At 39.3% G+C, this 23,433-nt stretch overlaps 1 protein-coding gene across 5 annotated transcripts in view; it reads right to left on the bottom strand.

Annotated features, from left to right (window-relative positions):
- LOC123847802 (olfactory receptor 5V1) overlaps positions 1-23,433 on the bottom strand; it is a 215,581-nt gene that overhangs the window by 132,984 nt on the left and 59,164 nt on the right. The window contains exon 3 of one of the 5 annotated variants that reach the window (XR_010409765.1): positions 6,051-6,791. The exons of 2 other annotated variants lie outside the window; for them this stretch is intronic. The gene's annotated coding sequence lies outside the window, so the exon portion shown is untranslated. Of the gene's footprint in view, positions 1-6,050; positions 6,792-23,433 lie in introns of those variants that run through there. 2 more of the 5 variants (XR_010409763.1, XR_010409766.1) reach the window with 2 other exon arrangements.

Below are 23,433 nucleotides of genomic sequence, written 5' to 3'. Positions count from 1 at the left end.
GTTAACCTTAAAAAGTTATTTTTAGCAGCTAAAATGGGTGTATTTCGGAATAGCAGAGAATTGAAATTAAGGACATGCAAGCCACCACATGTTAAAATTTCAGCACCTAGGAGAGTTCTCCACACCTGAGAACCTGGAGGGTGGACTCCACCTTACCCCCGCACAACACACCTATGAGGAGTCTCATTGTCAAAGTCTGTGGTGAGGAACACATGTCTTGGATATTTTGTACTCTCCCATCAATTTCACATATGCTGTTTTTTCTCACAGCTGTTTTTGTGGTTGATATAAGGGACACTAATCATCTTGAACAGAACAACTTGGACATAATCCAAACCAAAGGAAGTTCAAGATTGTTGACACTCACTTCATGACCCTGACTTGCAGCAAGGCTGCTCCAGACATAAAACTGATGGGAACACACCACTTCAGAGAGGAGTCAAGTTTACCATTGAAAGTGTGAATCTTCTTAACTTTGAGAGATAGTTGACAAACATTTTTGTCAAAATAGATTTTATTGTCTTGTTGAGTCCACAGGTCCAGAATAAAATTCCATGGTGAAAGCAAAGATCGTTTGTGGGTAGTAGATGTTGTGCTGCTAATCATCCTGGAAAGAGATTAATCTTGGGCCAGAAAATGAGGCCTCCAAAATATGGTGTGATATTAGCAGGAAAAATATATTTCTACCTCCCTTGGTGTGCTGAGGTCAGTTTGGCCTAGACTGGGAGGTGTGAAAAAGTCACGAGCAGTCCCAGATGAGATGGGTATACCAGGCAAATTACCTGGCCAGGCAAATTACCAAGGACAAAGACACTCAGGTACATGGGGGACAGTATGAGAGCAAATAGTTATCTGCATCATCTTTATCTCCCATTAAATTAAGGCTACAGCAGATTCTCCTATAAGCTACAACTTGATCTAAGCTGCACAAAGGAGGATTCTGGAATGGCCTGTTACCTTGCTTACAAAAAGCAATTACAGGGGCCAGCAGTCACCTTCCTCACAGCCAGGGTAGGGAAAGAGATGCCAACCATGCAAACAATGGCTAAGCAGAGGGAGGCAGTTGGCACTGTCACAGAGCAGGATCATGAAGGCACAAGGAGGACACTGGGCAGGAAGGACCAGAGAAACCCATTCTTGAACACACCTTGCCAACTCTCAGAATTGACTAAGGGACAGTTCAGGGGGACTAATGTCAAGCTCAAGCCTGATGACCATCTATATCCTTGTTGTTTTGGTCACATATACACCCCACTTTGTATCATTAATTCCACTTGTAAGAGAAGCACACATTCCCATAGGCCCCCGTGTTGCTAGGATACTTCACAAGCCAGAGGGCCGTATCATTACCTGAGTATTAGCTCCCAAGCCCATCTGGGGCACCTTACACAACTTGCATCCAAGGAGCCTTTAACAACAGTGTCTCTTGAACCTAACTCAAAATATTGTCTTACCCCATATCTTCCAAGGCTTCTTGAGGATTAGCAATTCATTTTCCTACAAAAGAGATGGTATCCTATCCAGCAAGATTTATCAAGATAAATCATAGTCTTTGTGGTTTCTATTTAAGGATTTACACATTCTTGCATTTAGCTTTCTTCTTTACTAGACTACAGCTGGAAGTAAATAGTGGCCAGGGCAGGTAATATATGTTGTTCGCCTTTGTTTCCCATGCACATTAGCTGTTTCATGAAAGATTAGTGAAAGCATAATAGAAATACATGAAGACATGAATGAATGAATAAAAAATTGTCATTTTATTCATAACCCCTGGCCTTGCGAAAATGTATTAAACAGTATCAAATGGAAATAAAACACCACAGGAGAGATCAGAATAGTCGATCCTCATCACTTGTGGACTCAGTATTTGTGAAATGCCTGCTCTCTCATATGTATTTGCGTCCCCCAGATCAGCACCAAGAGCACCTTCCCAGTCAGGTGTGCACATCTGAATCTGTGATGGGCATGTTCTCAGGGGTGTTGAACAAGATGAAGATCTCCCTCTTTTTCAGTTCCCATACTATAAACAGAAGTCCTTTACATGGTATATTGTAATGCCACATACTTTGCAATTTTGGGGTGGGGGTGTTGGTGATTTCACAGTTTAAAATGGCCCCAAGTACAGTGCAGAAGAGCTGCCTGATGTTCCTTAGTGCAAGAAGGCTGTGATGTGCCCCACAGAAAAAGTACAGGTGTCAGAGAAGCTTTGTTCAGCCATGAGGTATAGTGCTGCTGTTGGCTACAAGTTCAATGTTCATAAGCCATACCTATTAAATAAGCTGTCTTTACGCCATGAACACTGAAAACAAAGTTATATATTGAGCAGTTGATAAAAATGTGAGCAGAAACCCAGCCCTGAATTTCACCTAGAGCAAGAGGGTAATTCAGAATTAGCCAGTTCAGTGTTCACAGCAACTTTATAGAGAGAATATAATTACCACAAAAATGAGAATCAGCTATAGAGGTTAGAGAACCAGTCCATGATTAACACACCCAGTCTTGATAATCTGACAAAACTGTCTTCAAATTCCAAATTTGCCAAGTTTTAAGTACACAAATTCGTCCATGTGTTAACTTCGGTTTCTTCATTTTAAAATGAGATTACAATAGTAACTTCATAGAGTTCTAATGAGAAGTAAATAATATAATGTTTATAAAGCACAGAACACATTTTGGCACATAGCTATCACACAAATATTCACTACATTATCCCTTTTACAGAATAACTCGAAATATTGGTCTAGAATTATTAGGTGAAATACCAGAATAAGCTTCAAAAGAGGCTCATAGTAAAATTAGTTAATACAAAGGCCTATCCATAGAAATGCTAGAGAACAAAAACGTGGAGCAACCAGGCTTGTCTGCACCAGCTAGGATGCTCTGTTTACAGCCAACTGCAGCTCACCACCGCATCCTGTGGCGGCAGGCGGCATGGTCACAACTTCCTGCCTCTCACCAAATTGCTGCTCACCACTGCCTCCAGTGGCAGGAAGGGGCATAGGCTGGGTTTCCTGTTTGGGCTCACTGCAGCTCACCATGCCTCCAGTGGCAACAAGCTGCACTGCCACATCTTCCAGCATCTCTCACCCTGCAGCTCAACAGTGCTTCTAGTGGTGACAAAATGCACTGTCATGGCTTCCTGGTCTATGGTTCACTGCAGCACACCACTGCCCCAGTGGCAAAAAGCAGCACAGGCAGGTCTTCCAGCATCTCTCTCACTGCATCCACCACTGCCTGCCCTGGAAGCAAGCTACACTGTCACGGCTTCCTGTTATATGGCCACTGGAGCTCCCACTGCCTCCAGTGGCAACAGGCTGCAGTGACATGATTTCCAGAGTCTCTCGCACTGCAGCTCAACACTGCCTCCAGTGGCAGCAATCTGCTCTGTCACAGCTCCCTGTTCCGTGGATACTGAAGCTCAACACTGCCTCCAGTGGCAGCAAGCAGCACTGGCACGGCTTCCAGCATCTCTCGCACTGCAGCTCACCACTTCATCCAAAGGCAGCAAGCTGTACTATCACGTTTTCCAGCTCCTCATGCATTACACTTTAACAGTGCCTCCAGTGGTGGCAAGCAGCACTGTAATGGCTTCCTGTTATATGGTTCACTGCAACTCAGCACTGCCTCCAGTAGCGGCAAGCTGCACTGTCATGGCTTCCTGTTCTATGGCTCACTGCAGCACACCACTGTCTCCAGTGGCAGCAAGCTCCACTGGCAATTCCAGTGGCTGAGTGCAGCTCACCACTGCCTCCTATGGACGCAAGTGGCACTGGCACGTCTTCCAAGTCTCTCCCACTGTAGCTCACCCCTGCCTCCAGTGGCGGCAAGCTGCACTGTCACGGCTTCCTGTTCTATAGCTCACTGAAGCACATCACTGCCTCCAGTGGCAGCAAGCTCCACTGGCAATTCCAGTGGCTGAGTGCAGCTCACCACTGCCTCCTATGGATGCAAGTGGCACTGGCACGTCTTCCAAGTCTCTCCCACTGTAGCTCACCCCTGCCTCCAGTGGCGGCAAGCTGCACTGTCATGGCTTCCTGTTCTGTGGTGCACTGCAGCTCACCACTTCCTCCTGTGGCAGCAAGATATACTGGCATGTCTTCTTGCATCTCTCACACTGCAGCTCACCACTACCTCCAGTGGCTGCAAGCTGCACAACTGTCACAACTTCCTGCATCTTTCCAACTGGAGCTCACACTGTCTCCTGTGGCAGCAAGCTGCACTTTCATGCCTTCCTGTGTCTGTTCAACTGCAGCTCAACAGTGCCTCCAGTGGCAGCCAGCTGCACTGTCACGCCTTCCTGCATTCCTCACACAGAATCCCTATCATTCCACTAAATGAATCTCCTAGAAACAACATTGTTCCAATTGCTTAATTGAATGGACATTTTTCAGTGTTTACTGTTCTTCATCTTTCTGTACCACTCGATGTGGACCACAAGCTGAGAAACTTTGTGCCAGGGATTGTCAGGCTCCTCAGGCTTTCAGGCCCAATACCAGCCAACATGTTTCCATTGCAACTGATGTTGAACAATGGAACTGCACATGCTGTCTCCTCTGACATATCCAAAGTGTACAACTAAGCCCTGGCAGAACTTAAAAAATGTATGGGTGTGTGATTGGAATCAGCAACCACCATCCACACCAGCACACATTCATCACAAGTGTTCAATATAGATTACTGACATAGAGAAGCCAGTCTGAAAAGAGAAAACATGTCATAATCTGAAACTGAAGAACTGAATGGCCTCTACAAAGCATAAGAATGGGGGGGGGTGGCGGAGAGAGAAGGCAAATGAAACATTCTAATGGTCTTACCTATTGAGGAAGAGGGAGGAAGTAAAGCATCTGAAAACCTCTCCTCCCATGAAGAGATGCAGCAGGGGGACAAAGCAATTGGACTGGGGGCATGGGGGTCCTCTTTCTTCCACATAATGGTTGAGAAATTTGTTTTTAAGTGTTACAGGGATGGTAATAACCATTAATGGAGTAGGAGAGTAGAAAATAGAACTTCTTAATTAACCAGAAAATTCTAAGGAAAGAATAAAGAATCAAACCAGGAAAAAAAAACTAAGGAAATAAAAGAAAAAAACAAAGTGAAACAATCAATAATTAAAAAGTAGATCTAAAGCATAAAGTTTAATGAAGCAACTAAAATACTTATATGAATGAGCTCAATTCCATTAAATAGGAATTGAAGACTGCATGTAAAATGTATTGTTTATAAAAACAAGTCTTAGCAAGTGTAATAAAGATTAAAAATAAAAAGCAAAATTTCAGCAAATGCAAATAAAAATAAATCTGAGGTGGCAATATTAATATCAGAAAAGGTAGAATTTAACTTAACAGCACAAAAAATAAAAATAAATAAAAATAAACAAACTTAAGAATACTCATCAGAATAAAGAGGGGCATTATATAATACATAATTTAAAATAAAAAGCCATTTTAAAAACCACCATGATAAAGAATATGTGGTACACACACACACACGCGCGCGCGCACACACACACACACACACACACTGGAATATTACTCAGCCATCAAAAAGGATGAAATCTTGCCATTCACAATGACATGGATGGAACTAGAGTATACTATGCTAAGCGAAAGAAGTCAGTCAGAGAAAGACAAATACCACATGGTCTTACTCATATATGGAATGTGAGAAGGAAAACAGATGAACGTATGGGATGGGGCCAGGGGGAAGGAAAGACAGAAATAAACCGTAAGAGTCTTTTAACCATAGAGAACAAACTGAGGGTTGATAGAGGGAGGTGGCTGGGATATGGGCTAGACGGGTGATGGGCATTAAGGAGGGCACTTGTTGTGATGAACATTGGGTATTGTATATAAATGCTGAATCACTGAATTCTATTCCAGAAACCAGTATTACACTTTATGTTAACTAAGTAAATTTTAAATTAAAAAATATATATATAAATAAAAATAAAATACATTTTAAATAACCATCATAGTAATCATAAATTTGATTAACATGGAATAGTGAAAAAACACACAAGGTCCCAAATGAGAAAGGTGTCATAAACCATATATAGGGAAAATACTTATTATTTTTTATTACACTTGGTAAAACTCTAAAAGTAAGTTTAAAAATATAGAGAGGATGGGTAACTTTCTGTATTGTTATATCTGTATAAAGTACAATTTCTGATGAAATAGAACTAAAAAAATTGACCAAGGATACCTCGAAAATTTAAATCAATCTCAACTTGACAAATGAATACTTATCATCAATCCTAATAATGATAACAGTAATACAGCACAGATAGCTTCACATAGTTAGCTAATCATTAACAAATAGATAACTCAAATGATTTAAATTAATTCAAGGTATAGAAAAAGAAAATTCCATAATTGATTCTATAAAGTCAATATTACTTATCTGTGCAAACTGATAAAGATTTTTATAATGTACATAAATCTCACTTAAAACATCTAGCATGTTTATAAGTTAAATGTTTATACAATAAAATTTTATTGAAAAAAGGAGCAGGGTATCAAAAGCATGCATCATGACCAAATGAAATCAGGATATCAAAAATCTTCCAACATAAGAATTACATCAAGAAAGAAGACTGCCAGAGCGCCTGGGTGGCTCAGATGGTTAAGCTCTGCCTTCAGCTCAGGTCGTGATCCTGGGGTCCTGGGATCGAGTCCCACATCGGGCTCCTGGCTCAGCGGGGAGTCTGCTTCTTCCTCTCCCTCTGCCTCTCCCACTGCTCATGCTCTCTCTCTCTCTGTGTCTCTGTGTCTCAAATGAATGAATAAAATCTTTAAAAAAAAGAAAGAAAGAAAGAAGACTGCCAGAGTGCCTGGGTGGCTCAGTCATTAAGCGTCTGCCTTTGGCTCAGGTCATGATCCCAGGGTCCTGGGATCGAGCCCCACATCAGGCTCCCTGCTCAGTGGGAAGCCTGCTTCTCCATCTCCCACTCCCCCTGCTTGTGTTCCCTCTCTCGCTGTGTCTCTGTCAAATAAATAAATAAAATCTTTAAAAAAAAAAGAAAGAAAGAAAGAAAGAAAGAAGACTGCCATAGGATATCAATAGATACAAAAATCCTCATTGGACAAAATTCATAAGTGGCTTATCCAATAAAACCTTGAAGTACAATATGAGAGTAGCCCACTTAAAGACAATGAAGTTATTGACCTAAAAATAGGAACCTAACTCCTAAAATGCTAAAAGGTATTTCTGTTCAAATTGGTTTCCCTACCTACAACTTCTACCAATATTACCGATATTGTGTGGGGTTTTTTTAAAGATTTTATTTATTTGACAGAGAGAGACACAGCGAGAGAGGGAACACAAGCAGGGGGAGTGGGAGAGGGAGAAGCAGGCTTCCCGCCAAGCAGGGAGCCTGATGCGGGGCTGGATCCCAGGACCCTGGGATCATGACCTGAGCAGAAGGCAGACGCTTAACGACTGAGCCAGCCAGGCGCCCCCCGATATTGTTGAAGGTTAACAAAGGCAATAAGAAAAAAATAATCAGTATGATATTTGGAGAAAATATCAAATTATTTTTAGTATGTTATTATTTTTCACTGGATTTTATAACTAGGAAGCTTAAAGGTTTATAGAAATGCTAGAATTAAGTGACTTGAGCAGCTGTTTGGATACAAGATAAATATACAAAATTAATCGCTCTACTTTTTTCCTTAACAACACCAATTAGAAATGAAAATAAAGGGAAATGGCATGAAAATTATAAAGGAAAACATTGAAAAACTAGGGATAAGTAAAACACCTATCTAAATAATACTGTAAAACTGTGTTAAAGATTTGGGCCAATGAAAAGATATACTATGTTCCAAAAGAGACAGTTAATATAACAAAAATACAAGTTTTTGTATTTGTTATACAAAGTTAATATATAAATTAACCAAAGTTAATATATAAATTTTATGTAAAATAAAAGTAAAAAATTCCAAGTCAGGTACTTAAAAATGGACAAAACAATATTAAAATTTATCTAGAGTACTTTTCTCATAAAATTCTAGAGAATGGTGCAAAAAGGAACATGGGGAGAGGAGAGTTTAACTTCACAGATCATAGGGTATACTATAAATTTATACAGTCTACAAGAGACTCAGTTTAGATGTAAAGATGTATATAATCTGAAAGTGAAGAAATGAAAAAATACATGTCACAAAAGTGGTAATCAGAAGAAAACAAATATGGTTACCCTTACATCAGACAAAACAGACTTTCAGTCAAAAACTGTCTCACTAGACAAAGAAGGCCATTATAGGATGGTGAAAGGGTCCATTCAACATGAAAATGGAACAATTATAAATATATTTGCACCCAACATTAGAGCACCTAAATATGTAAAGCAAGTATTGACAGATCTGAAGGGAAAAATAGATAAAAATACAATAATAGTAGACTTCATGACCCCACTTTCAACAATGGATAAGCCATTGAGATGAAAATCAATAAGAAAACACTGGACTTCAACCATGCTTTAGGTTGAATGGACAGTCAGACACATACAGAACATTCTATCCAATAGCAAAAAATACACATTCTTCCCAAATGCACATGGAACATTCCCCAGGATAGATTACATTTTAGTTCACAAAACCAGGGTTAACAAATTTCAGAAGATTGAAATCATTTCAACTATCTTTCTCATGACCTTGGAGTGAAGCTAGAAATCAAAAAAAAGAAGAAGAAGAAGAAGACAGGATGAGAAAAAGAAAGAATTTGGACCATTATCTCCCACAACACACAGAAGACTCAAAATGAATTAAAGACTTCAACAGAAGACCTGAAACCAAAAAACTAGTAGAAGAAAACAGGGGGGAAGCTCCTTGACATTAGTCTTGGCAATGGTTTTTTGAATTTAATACCAAAAGCAAAAATTCACAAATGGGGCTACATCAAACTAAAAAGCTTTTGCACACAAAATAAACAATCTACAAAATGAAAAGGCAACCAGATAATGAGTTAATTTCCAAAATATATAGGGAACACATACAATTCAATAGCAATAAAACAAACAACCTGATTTTAAAAGCAGGCATAGGATCTGAATAGACATTTTTTTCCCAGAGAAGACATACAAAGGCCAACAGGTACATGAAAAGGTGCTAAACATCATAAATCATTAGGGAAAAGAGAATCAAAACCACATTGAGGTGACACCTCACACCTGCTGGGATGGCTGTTATCCAAAAGACAAAAGGAACAAGTGTTGCTGAGGATGTGGAGCAAAAAAAACTTGTAGATCATTGGTGGGAATGTAAAGTGCTATGGCTATTATGGAAACCAGTAAGAAGCTTTCTCAAAAATTAACAATAGAACTGCCATACGATCTAGAAATCCCACTTCTGGATATATATCCAAACAAACTGAAAACAAGATCTCAAAGAGATATCTGCAGTCCCACGTTCATTGCAGCATTATTATGGTTGATAAGATATGGAAACAGCCTACATGTCTGTGAACAGATTAATCTATACACATATATTTTTATATTTGTATATAAGTGTATACTATGTATATACATATTATATATACTGTATATATGTATGTGTATTTATAAAAACAAATATTGTTTAGCCTTAAAAAAAGAAGGAAATTCTGCCATTTGTGACAAGATGGAGGAACTTGGAGGACTTTATGCTAAGTGAAATAAGCCAAACACAGAAAGACAAATACTGCATGACCTCATTTATGTGGAGCCTATCATAGTCAAACTCACAGAAGCAGAAAGTAGAGTAGTGATAGCCAGGGGCTGGGAGAAGGGAGAAATGGAGAGATGCTGGTCAATGGGAATGGAGTTTTAGTTATGCAAGTTGAATATATTCTGGAGATCTAATGGACAACACTGTAACTATAGCTAAAAATATTATATTGTATACTTGAAATTTACTAAGAGGGTAACATTTAAGGGCTCTTACCACAGGAAAGAAAAGATGCTAATTATGTGCGGTAATGGATATGTGAACTAGCTTGATTGGGGTGATTATTTCATAATTTACATGTATGTGAAATCATCAACCAGACCCCTTAAATATATACAATTTTTATGGCTCAATTATACCTCAAAATTCTAAAGGAAAAAAAACTATAAAAAAATATATAAATTGTTACCCTTTTGGAAAAGGTACATAAATATCTACTTAAGCTAAAAATATATTCTTCAATTCCATTCCTGAGAATCAAATATAAAAATAAAAATACTCATACACAAAATTGACATATATGAGGATATTTAAGGAAACATTATTTATAACAGGTAATAACTAATCACAGTGAATAATCACCAATAGGGAAATGAAATAATGCCAAACAAATAGATATATATATATACATACATACTAGTTCAAGTGACTCAGAAGGATTTCTGTGAAGTGTTACTAAGGAAGAAAATCAAAACACAAAAAGTATATAAAACAACTTCATACTTTTGTTAAAAAAAATAACAAAACATTTGTGTGATGGGAGAGAGCAGATAAAATGTATAAAAGGATACATGCCAGATTGTTCACATGAACTGCTTCCGTTGGAAAGAAAGCTGCTCTGGAGGGAAGTTGGGAGAAGGAAGGAGATATCAAAAAATATAAGGAAAAGAAAAAACTTCATTTAAAAATGTTTGTGTGTGGGTGGTTGTTCACGTGTATGTATCAAAGACATGCACATTCAGACTAATGTATCAAAAGAAAAAAAGAAAAAGTTTAAAAAGATTACAGCATTTGAGTCTATAAAAGCAGAAACTGTAGCATAAAATAATAACATAACTAAGATCAAATTTTTATTCCATAAATAAACATAAATGGGCTACATTAACCTATTGGAAGAAAGATTTCAGATGGGATCATGGAACAAAACTCAGCTCTATGTTTAGAAGAGACAGATCTAAAACAAACTGATTCATCAAGATCAGAAATTTTTAGAGGCACCTGGGTGGCTCAGTTGTTAAGCGTCTGCCTTTGGCTCAGGTCATGATCTCAGGGTCCTGCAATTGAGCCCCGCATTGGGCTCCCTGCTCAGTGGTAGTCTGCTTCTCCCTCTGCATGCCACTCCCCCTGCTCATGCTCTTTCTTTCTCTATCAAATAAATAAATAAAATCTAAAAAGAAATGCAACAGATCTCTGTATATTGACTTTGTATCCTGCAGCTTTACTGTATTTGTTTATTCTAACATATATTTTTTCTCCATGACAAGTTTGATTATTCTGTAAGAATTATTTTCCATCCATGACCCTACTACTCTAATTGAAATGGCTCCAAGTGATTAAGAAATAGTCTAACAAGGGGCACTTGGGTGGCTCAGTCATTAAGCATCTGCCTTCAGTTCAGGTCATGATCCCAGGGTCCTGGGATCAAGCCCCCCATCGGGCTTCCTGCTCCACAAGAAGCCTGCTTCTCCCTCTCCCACTCCCCCTGCTTGTGTTCCCTCTCTTGTGTGTCTCTCTCTGTCATATAAATAAATAAAATCTTTAAAAAAAAAAAAAAGACCAGAAATTTTTAAGTGATCAAGTGTCCATTAAGCAAATGAAATAACAAAAATCATATATATATATAAATATTAAATGGAAGAGTGCTTCATCATGCTAGTGGATAAAATTTACAATGAAGATAGAGCAAAGATAAATATTTATGTACCAAATAACAAGTATCAATATTCATAAAGCTGAAAGCATAGGAGATGCAGGGAAACGTAAATACAGATTCATTAAGTTACCATGTCTTTTAAGGCTATGGAAAAGGCAAAATAAAATCTACTTATGTAATTAATAATAGTAGCAGATCCAATGAAAATACATATATATATGAAATGGAGCTCTGCTTTCTTCTGTGGGGGCTCCTCTGAAACAATGGCCCCCAAATGACCATATTACCTCCAAAAGGACAACTTTTGATTGGAAAGACAGGCGGGGGGTGGGGGGGATAAGGAGAGGAAGGAAGAAAAGAGGGAAGGGTAGAGTACTGTGTGGGATGACAAGTCAGCACAGGGAAGAGAGCTATCCTAATGGGTCATCTGCACCCACAGTGGATTCCCTATGGCTGAAAGTAAATTGTCCCATGCTAAGCTGTGAAGGTTTGGGATTGCCTGCAATTGTAGCCCAGCCTAGCCTGACTAAGATGCTCCAAACCTGAAGTGGCAGGAAGAAGAGTGTGGAGCCTATGCAGCCCCCTCAGACAAGAGCAAGGAGGGGAACTAACAGGGACACACATACCACGGAGCAAAGTGCAGGGCCTCCAGATACACACACATTTGCCTGTTTGGATGAACCACTTAGAAAAAGGTGCAGCAAGCATGACATTTTGCCCTTCAATACTTCACTGTGATTAAATATCACACCAGAGGAATTTAACATGTATACAGTCCTATAAAGTCCTCATTCAATTTCCCAATTGTTCCAAAAGTCTTTTAAAGCTGTTTTGTTTTTGTTTTATTACCTAGGTTCCAACAAGGATCCAGAATTCTATATTATTATCATGCATTTTAGTCTGCTTCAATTTAGAACAGTATCCCCTCTGTCTTTGTCTTGTCCTTAAAAACATTAGTAATTTTTTTAAAGATTGATTGATTGATTGCATAACAGCAAGAGAGGTGGGCAGTGGCAGAGAGGGGCTGCCGTTCCACGGGGGAGTCCATCTGCTGGACAGCAGCTCGGTGGAGAACGCACTGCAAGTCAGGAGAAATCCCAGGCGTAGGATTGTTCCATGATATGCCTGAGATGTAAGTCTATATATCTGGATCTCTACAAGCAGAAAAGCCACTGCTTTTTGCAAGTAGTGGCTTCAGACCACTCCAGATTTTACTACGGAGCATCTTGCTTGGGTCGTGGTTGATATTTTGGACTCCGCTCATTCACTCACCCATCCCTTGACAGAATGACTAGGAGGGGGATCTCTCAACAAAGAAAAGAACCAGAGACAATGTCCTCTGCCCCAGACTAATGGATATGGATCTAAGCAAGTTGTCAGAGACAGAATTTAGGATAGCAATCCTAAAGTCAATAGCTAGGCTTGAAAAAAACATTAGTGACAATATAGAGTCTCTAAGAGCAGAAATGAGATCTAACCAGGCCAAACTAAAAAAATATGCTATGAATGATATGCAGTCTAAACTGGATACTCTAACCGCCAGGGTAAATGAGGCAGAAGAGAGAATTAGTGATCTAGAAGATAAGCTGATGGAAAGGAAGGAAGTTGAGGAAAACAGATATGCTTCTAGTAGCACATGACAAAAGGATTGGAGAGATTAATGATAACATGAAACATTCCAATATCAGAATTATTGGGATACCCAAGGGGGTGGGGAGGGGGGGGCTAGAAGGTATATTTAAGCAAATCATAGCTGAGAACTTCCCTCATCTGGGGAAGGAAACAAGCATTTGAGTCCAAGAGGCAGAGGGGACCCCTCCCAAAATCAATAAAAAGAGATCAACTCCCCGACCTATAATAGTGAATCTTGCCAATTTTACAGCCAAAGAAAGAATCCTGAGAATGGCCAGGGAGAGGAGGTTCCTTCCATATGGAGGGACGAACATCAGAATACCATCAGACTTGTCCACAGAAACCTGGCAAGCCAGAAAGGGCTGGCAAGATGTATTCAGGATACTAAATGAAAAGAATGTGCAGCCAAGAATACTTCACCCTGCAAGGCTGTCATTCAGAATGGATGGAGAGATAAAGAGCTTCCAGGACAGGCAGAAACTGAACGAATATGCGACCACCAAGCCAGACCTACAAGAAATATTAAGGGGGTACTGTAAGCGAAGAGAAACCCCAAGTGTGACATGGATGAGAAAGAAACAAAGAAAATCTATAGACACAGGGATTTTACAAGTAATACAATGGCACTAATTCCCATCTTTCAATAGTTACTCAGAATGTAAATGGGATGAATGCTCCCATGAAAAGACACAGGGTCGCAGATTGAATAAAAAAGCAGGACCCATCCATATGCTGTCTACAAGAGATTTAGTTTGAGCCTAAAGACACCTCCAGATGGAAAGGGAGGGGATGGAGAACCATCTACCACACTAATGGACCTCCCAAGAAAGCTGGCTTAGCAATCCTCATATCAGACAAATTAGATTTTCAAACAAAGACTATCATAAGGGATGAAGAGGGACATGATATCATACTTAAAGTGTCTATCCAACAAGAAGATCTAACAATTGTAAATATCTATGACCCCAACACAGGAGCTGCCAATGATAGAAAACAAAAGCCAAAGTAAAGAAACATATTGATAATAATACATTAATAGTAGGAGCCCTCAACATTCCACTCATAGCAATGGACAGATCATCTAAGCAGAAGATCAAAAAAGAAACAGGAGCTCTGAATGACACATTTGACCAGACAGATTTCGTAGATATATACAGAACAATCCACCCTAACACAACAGGATACTCATTCTTCTCAAGTGAACACAGAATGTTCTGCAGAATAGACCACATATGGGGTCACAGATCAGGTGTCAACTGATACCAAAAGATTGAGATAATTCCCTGCCTATTTTCAGACCACAATGCTATGAAACTGGAACTCAACCATAAGAAGAAATTTGGAAGGAACTCAAACACTTGGAAGTTAAAGAGCGTCCTTCTCAAGAATGACTGGGTAAACCAGGAAATTAAAGAATAACTTAAACAATTCATACAAACCAATGAAAATGAAAACACAGTATTCAAAACCTATGGGATATGGCAAAGGCTATCTGAAGAGGGAAAACATAGCCATCCAAGCCTCTCTTTAAAAATTTAAAAAAATCCCAAATGCACAAGCCAAACTTACACCTAAAGGACCTGGAGAAAGAACAGCAAATAAGGCCCAAACCAAGCAGGAGAAGAGAAATAATAAAGATTAGAGCAGAAACCAATGAAATGGAAACCAGAAAAAGAGTAGAAGATATTAACAAAACCACAAGCTGGTTCTTTGAAAGAATTAATAAGATCGATCAACCTCTGGTTTAGCCAAAAGAAAAGGGAAAGGAGCCAAATCAATAAAATCATGAATTAAAGGCAAGAGATCATGTTTAAAACCAAGGAAATAGAAATAATGATTAGTAATTATTACCAGCAAGTATACGCCAACAAATTAAGCAATCTGGAAGAAATGGATGCATTCCTGGAAACTGATCAACTACCAAGAGTGACACAGGAAGAAATATATCATCTGAATAGACCAATAACCAGCAAGGAAATTGAAGCAGTCATCAAAAACCTCCCCAAAAAACAAGAGTCCAGGGCTAGATAACTTCCCAGGGGAATTCTACCACACATTTAAAGAAGAAATCATACCTATTCTACTGAAGCTGTTTCAAAAAATAGAAATAGAAGGAAAACTTCCAAACTCTTTCTATGAGGCCAGAATTACCCTGATCACAAAACCAGACAAAGACCCCATCGAAAAGGAGAATTACAGACCAATATCCCTGATGAACATGGATACCAAAATACTAAACACAATCCTAGCCAATAGGATCCAACAGTCCATTAAAAGGATGATTCACCACGACCAGATGGGACTTATTCCTGGGATGCAAGGGTGGTTCAACATTAGGATCAATCAATGTGATAGAGCATATTAATCAAAGAAAAGACAAGAACCATATGATCCTCTCAATCGATGCAGAAAAAGCATTTAACAAAATACAGCATCCTTTCCTGGTTAAAACTCTTCAAAATATAGGGATAGAGGGAACATACAGCAATATCATAAAAGCCATCTATGAAAAGCCCACAGCGAATATCATTCTCAATGGGGAAAGTCTAAGAGCTTTTCCCTTAAGATCAGGAACAGAACAGGGATACCCATTCTCACCACTGTTGTTCAACATAGTACTAGAAGTCCTAGCCTCAGCAATCAGACAACAACAAAAACAACAAAAAATAAATAAAAGGCATTCAGATTGGCAAAGAAGAAGTCAAATTCTCTCTCTTCACAGATGACATGATGCATTATGTGGAAAATCGAAAAGACTCCACCCCTAAATTACTAGAACTCATACAGCAATTCAGAAACATGGCAGGATACAAAATCAGTGCACAGAAATCAGTTGAATTTCTATATACTAACAATGAGACTGAAGAAAGAGAAATTAAGGAATCGATTCCATTTATGGCAGAACGAAAAACCATAAGATACCTAGGAATAAACCTAATCAAAGAGGTAAAGGATCTATACACTAGAAACTACAGAACACTGATGAAGGAAATGGAGGAGGAAGACACAAAGAGATGGAAAATCATTCCATGCTCATGGATTGGAAAAATAAACATTGTTAAAATGTCTATGCTACCCAGAGCAAGCTACATGTTTAATGCACTCCCTATCAAAATACCATCGAAATTTTTCACAGAGCTGGAACAAACAATTCTAAAATTTGTATGGAACCAGAAAAGACCCCATATCGCCAAGGGAATGTTGAAAAAGAAAATCAAAGCTGGGGGCATCATGTTGCCTGACTTCAAGCTACATTACAAAGCTGTGATCATCACGACAGCATGGTACTGGCACAAAAACAGACACACAGATCAATGGAACAGAATAGAGAACCCATATATGGACCCTCAACTCTATGGTCAACTACTCTTCGACAAAGCAGGAAAAAATATGCAATGGAAAAAAGACCGTCTCTTCAATAAATGGCACTGGAGAAAACTGGACAGCCACATGCAGAAGAATGAAACTGGACCATTGTCTTACACCATACACAAAGATAAACACAAAATGGATGAAAGACCTCAATGTGAGACAAGAATCCATCAAAATCCTAGAGGAGGACACAGGCAGCAACCTCTGTGACCTCGGCTCCAGCAACTTCTTTCAAGACAGGTCGATAAAGGCAAAGGAAACCGAAGCAAAAATAAATTTTTGGGACTTCATCAAGATAAAAGCCTTCTGCACAGCAAAGGAAACAGTCAAGAAAACCAAAAGACAACCGATAAAATGGGAGAAGATATTTGCAAATGACTTATCAGAGAAAGGGCTAGTATCCAAAATCTATAAAGAACTTATCAAACTCAACACCCAAAAACAAAGAATCCAATCAAGAAATAGGCAGAAGACATGAACAGACATTTATGCAAAGAAGACATCCAGATGACCAACAGACACATAAAAAAGTGCTCAGGAGGAGGGAAACAGATGGCAAAGGAGTAGGGGACCCTATTCCAACCAGCCCCTGAATTGAGCTGGATATATACCAGACCACTCTGAACACCCACAAAATCAGCCTGACATGTAAGAAGATCTGGATCTCTACAAACAGAATATCACAGGCAGGTTTTTTCAAGGTATGAAACAGGGAGCTGTGATTCTGTGGACACATATTGGAAGATAAACTGAAGAGGGAAGGAGCCATTGGGATCCTGCACCACCGGTGTGCAAAAGGCTCCCACACTGGGGATGGGACTCACAGACTGATAGCAGAGGGCAAAGGACCTTAGGGCAGCCCTACAGACTGAAACCTGGAACAGCAGGGCAGCACATGCGTACTGGGGGTGGCTGGCGGTTTTAGAAGCACAAAGGGCAGAGACATGCCCGACCTGGAGGTGAGGACTGGTAGTGCTGCTGAGGGGCGCACAACACAGGACACTGCAGTTTACAGTAGCACAGACAGAAACGGAGATAGTGTGGCCTGGAAAGCTCACTAAAGAACAGACTGAAATCTCTCTGCTCTGAGGCAGAGGGTTGGAAACGGTCTCTTCTGCTCTGACTCGCGGAATAGAGGCAAAAAGCCACCAGGGAAAGCTGCCAGAGAACAAAAGCCCCAAAAAACCGGTTTTAACTGAGCCCATCCCGCACCACAGGGGGCAGGGCAACTCTGCCTAAACAGGGCCTGAGTAACAGCACGGCAGGCCCCTCCCCCAGAAGACAGGCTGGGAGAACAAGAGGCCAACAACCCTAAGGCTCCTATAAAACAGGTGCATTTTGCTTGGATTGTGGTCAATAATTTGGACTCTATACATTCCCTCAACCACCCCTCAACAGATTGATTAGGAGGAGGAACCCCCAAAATAGGAAAGATTCAGAGAATCTGATGTCTACCACACATTTACAAATGGATACTGATATAACCAAGATGTTGGAAATGGACTTCAGGGTACAGTTGTGAAGACAACAGCTAGAATGGAGAAATCGATTAATGGCAACATAGAGTCTCTAAGGGCAGAATGAAAGCTGAACTGCAGAACTTAAAAATGCTATCAATGAGATCCATTCTAATCTAGATAATCTAACAGCTAGGGTAAGTGAGGCAGAAGAATGAATTAGTGATCTAGAAGACCAACTGATAGAAAAGAAGGAAAAAGAGGAGGCCAGGGAGAAACAACTCAAAATCCATGAAAACAGAATCAGAAAAATGAGTGACACCATGAAACGTTCCAGTGTCATATTTATTGGGATCCCTGAGGGGGTGGAGAGAGAGAGAGAGGACTGGAAGATATATTTGAGCAAATCATAGCTGAGAACTTCCCTAATCTGGGGAATGAAACAAACATTCATGTCCTAGAGGAAGAGAGGACCCATCCCAAGAAAAGGAAAACAGGCCAATGCCCTGGCATGTAATAGCAAAAGTTGCAAATCTTAGAACCAAGGAAACCCTCTTAAGGGCAGTTAGGGGGAAGAGAGGGAAGAATATCAGAATAACGTCAGACCTATCCACAGAGACCTGGCAAGCCAGAAAGGCCTGGAAAGACATATTCAGGGTATTAAATGAGAAGAACATGCAGCCAAGAATACTTTTCTGGCAAGGCTGTCATTTAGAATGGATGGAGAGATGCAGAGCTTCCAAGATCGGCAGAAACTGAAAGAATACGTGACCACAAAGCTGGCCCTGCAAAAAATATTAAGGGGGTTCTATAAAAGGAGAAAGACCCCAAGAGTGATATACAACAGAAATTTACAGGGACAATCTATAGAAACAAGGATTTCACAGGCAACATGATAACAATAAATTCATATCTTTCAATAATCACTCTCAACATGAACGGCCTAAATGATCCCATAAAATGGCACAGAGTTGCAGATTGGGTAAAAAGAGAGGACCCATCCATATGCTGTCTACAAGAGACTCATTTTGAACCTAAAGATGCATCCAGACTGAAAGTAAAGGGATGAAGATCCATCTTCCATGACAACGGACCTCAAAGGAAAGCTGGAGTGGCAATTCTCATATCAGACAAATTAGATTTTAAGCTAAAGACTGTAGCTAGAGACACAGAAGGACACTATATCATTCTTAAAGGGTCTATCCAACAAGGAGATCTAACAGTTTTAAATATCTACGCCCCCAACATGGGAGCAGCCAACTACATAAGCCAACTGTTAACAAAACAAAGGGTCATATTGCTAATAATACATTAATAATAGGAGACCTCAATACTCCACTCTCAGCAATAGATAGATCATCTAAGTAGAAAATCAACAAAGAAACAAGAGCTTTGAATGGCACAGTGGACCAGATGGACCTCATAGATATATACAGAACATTCCACCCTAAAACAACAGAATACTCATTCTTCTCGAGCACACATGGAACTTTCTCCAGAATAGACCACATACTGAGCCACAAATCAGGTCTCAACCGATACCAAAAGACTGAGATGATTCCCTGCCTATTTTCAGACCATAATGCTTTAAAACTGGAACTCAATCACAACAAAAAATTTGGAAGAAATTCAAACACATGGAAGCTAAAGACCACTCTGCTTAAGAATGTTTGGGTCAACCAGGAAATCAAAGAAGAACTTAAACAATTCATGGAAACCAATGAGAACAAAAACACATTGGTCAAAAACCTATGGGATACTGCAAAGGCAGTCCTAAGGGGTAAATACATAGTCATCCAAGCCTCACTCAAAAATAGAAAAATCCCAAATTCACCAACTAACTTTACACCTTAAAGAACTAGGGAAAAAAGCAATAAACGATGCCTACACCATGCAATAGAAGAGAAATAATTAAGATTAGAGCAGAGATCAATGAATTAGAAACCAGAAACACAGTAGATCAGATCAAAGAAACTAGAAGCTTGTTCTTTGAAAGATTTAATAAGATTGATAAACCACTGACCAGACTTACCCAAAAGAAGAGAGAAGGGACCCAAGTTAATAAAACTATGAATGAAAGGGGAGAGATCATAACTAACACCAAGGAAATAGAAACAATTATTAGAAATTATTATCAACAACTATATGCCAATAAGCTGAGCAACCTGGATGAAATGGATGCCTTCCTGGAAACTATAAACTCCCAAGACTGAAAGAGGAAGAAATTGACAACCTGAATAGGCCAATAACCAGTAACGAGATTGAAGCAGTGATCAAAAACCTCCCAAAATACAAGAGTCCAGGGCCTGTTGGATTCCCTGGGGAATTCTACCAAACATTCAAAGAAGAAATAATACCTATTCTACCGAAGCTGTTTCCAAAAATAGAAACAGAAGGAAAGCTTCCAGACTCATTCTATGAGGCCCCCATTACCTTAATCCCAAAACCAGGCAAAGACCCCATCAAAAAGTAGAATTTCAGACTGATATCCCTGATGAATATGGATTCCAAAATCCTCAACAAAATCCTAGCTAATAGGATCCAACAATACATTAAAAGGATCATCCACCACGACCAAGTGGGATTTATCTCTGGGATGCAAGGGTGGTTCAACATTCATAAATCAATTAATGTGATAGAACACATTAATAAGAGGAGAGAGAAGAACCATATGGTCCTCTCAATTGATGCAGAAAAAGCACTTGACAAAATACAGCATCCTTTCCTGATTAAAACACTTCAGAGTTTAGGGATAGAGGGAACAATCCTCAATTTCATAAAAATCCATCTATGAAAAACCCATAGCGAATATCATCCTCAATGCGGAAACGCTGAGAGCCTTTCCCTTAAGATCAGGAACACAACAAAGATGCCTACTCTCACCACTATTGTTCAACAGAACACTAGAAGTCCTACCAACAGCAATCAGATGATATAAAGAAATAAAAGTTATTCAAATTAGCAAAGAAGAAGTCAAACTCCCTCTCTTTGCAGATGACATGATACTTTACGTGGAAAATCCAAAAGACTCCAGCCCCAAATTACTAGAATTCATACAGCAATTCAGTAATGTGACAGGATACAAAATCAATGCACATAAATCAGTTGCTTTCTTATACACTAACAATGCAACTGTAGAAAGAGAAATTAGAGAAACGACTCCATTTACAATAACACCAAAAACCATTAGATACCTCAGAATAAACCTAACCAAAGAGGTAAAGGATCTATACTCTAACAACTACAGAACACTCATGAAAGAAATTGAAGAAGACACAAAAAGATGGAAAATCATTCCATGCTCATGGATCAGAAGAATAAACATTGTTAAAATGTCTATGCTCCCCAGAGCAATCTATGCCTTCAATGCCATCCTGATCAAAATTCCAATGACATTTTTCAAAGTGCTGTAACAAACAATCCTAAAATTTGTATGGAATCACAAAAGACCCCGAATCGCCAAGGAGATGTTGAAAAAGAAAAACAAAGCTGGGGGCATCACGTTGCCCAATTTCAAGCTATGTTACAAAGCCATGATACTGGCAAAAACAGACATATAGACAAATGGAACAGAATAGAGAGCCCAGATATGGACCCTCAACCCTATGGTCAAATAACCTTTGACAAAGCAGGAAAATATATGCAATGGAAAAAAGACAGTCTCTTTAATAAATGGTGCTGGGAAAATTGGACAGCTATATACAAAAGAATGAAACTCAACCATTCTCTAACACCATACACAAAGATAAACTCAAAATGGATGAAAGACCTCAATGTGAGACAGGAATCCATCCAAATTCTAGAGAAGAATATAGACAGTAACCTCTTCGACATCGGCCACAGGAACTTCTTTCAAAATACCTCTCCAATGAACCATGAGAGACTATGGACCCTGAAAAACAAACTGAGGGTTCTAGAGGGGAGGGGCATGGGGGATGGGTTAGCCTGGTGATGGGTATTAAGTAGAGCACGTTCTGCATGGAGCACTGGGTGTTATACACAAACAATGTATCATGGAACACTACATCAAAAACTACTGATGTAATGTATGGTGATTAACATAACATAATAATAAAAATAAATAAATAAATAAATTTTTAAAAAATACCTCTCCAAAGGCTAGTGAAACAAAAGCAAAAATGAACTTTTGGGACTTCATCAAGATAAAAAGCTTCTGCACAGCAAAGGAAACAGTCAACAAAACAAAGAGGCAACCCACAGAATGGGAGAAGATATTTGCAAATGACACTACAGACAGAGGGCTGATTTCCAAGATCTATAAAGAACTTCTCAAACTCAACGCCCAAAAAAACAAATAATCAAGTCAAACAATGGGCAGAAGACATGGACAGACACTTCTCTAAAGAAGACATACAAATGGCTAACAGACACATGAAAAATGTTCATCATCATTAGCCATCAGGGAAATTCAAATCAAAACCACACTGAGATATCACCTTACACCAGTTAGAATGGCAGAAATGGACAGGGAAAGAAACAACAAATGTTGGAGAGGTTGTGGAGAAAGGGAACCCTCTTATACTGTTGGTGGGAATGCAGGTTGGTACAGCCACTTTGGAAAACAGTGTGGAGGTGCCCAGAAAATTAAAAATAGAGCTACCCTATGACCCAGCAATTGTACTACTGGGTATTTACCCCAAAGACACAGATGTAGTGAAAAGAAGGGCCATATGCACCCCAATGTTCATAGCAGCAATGTCCACAATAGCCAAACTGTGGAAAGAGCTGAGATGCCCTTCAACAGACTAATGGATAAAGAAGATGTGGTCCATATATACAATGGAATATTACTCAGCCATCAGAAAGGATGAATACCCAACTTTTACATCAACATGGATGGGACTGGTGGAGATTATGCTAAGTGAAATAAGTCAAGCAGAGAAAGTCAATTATCATATGGTTTCACATATATGTGGAACATAAGCAGTAGCATGGAGGACATTAGGAGAAGGAAGGGAAAATGAAGGGGGGGAAATCAGAGGAGGAGATGAACCATGAAAGACTACATACTCTGAGAAACAAACTGAGGGTTTTAGAGGGGAGGGGGACTGGGGATGGTTTAGCCCAGTGATGGGTATTTGGAGGGCATGTACTGCATGGAGCACTGGGTGTTATACGAAAACAATGAATCATGGAACACTACATCAAAAACTAATGATGTATTGTATGGTGACTAACATAACATAATAAAATTACATTAAATTTTAAAAAAAAGAAAAGAAAACAAGCTGAAGTCACCACACTCCAATTTCAAGCTAGATTACAAAGCTGTAGTCATCAAAACATATGATACTGGCATAAAAACAGAAACAATGGAACAGAATAGAAAGCTCAGAAACTAACCCACACATATATGATCTTAACTCACAAC

The sequence above is a fragment of the Mirounga angustirostris genome, unplaced genomic scaffold (genome assembly GCF_029215605.1).
Source record: "Mirounga angustirostris isolate CCGP_5_RB_7025 unplaced genomic scaffold, mMirAng1.0.hap1 SCAF_2, whole genome shotgun sequence".
In the NCBI taxonomy this organism is placed as follows: Eukaryota; Metazoa; Chordata; class Mammalia; order Carnivora; family Phocidae; genus Mirounga; species Mirounga angustirostris.
The sequence above is the reverse complement of the archived record's forward strand: the minus strand, read 5'-3'. Positions and strand labels throughout refer to the sequence as shown.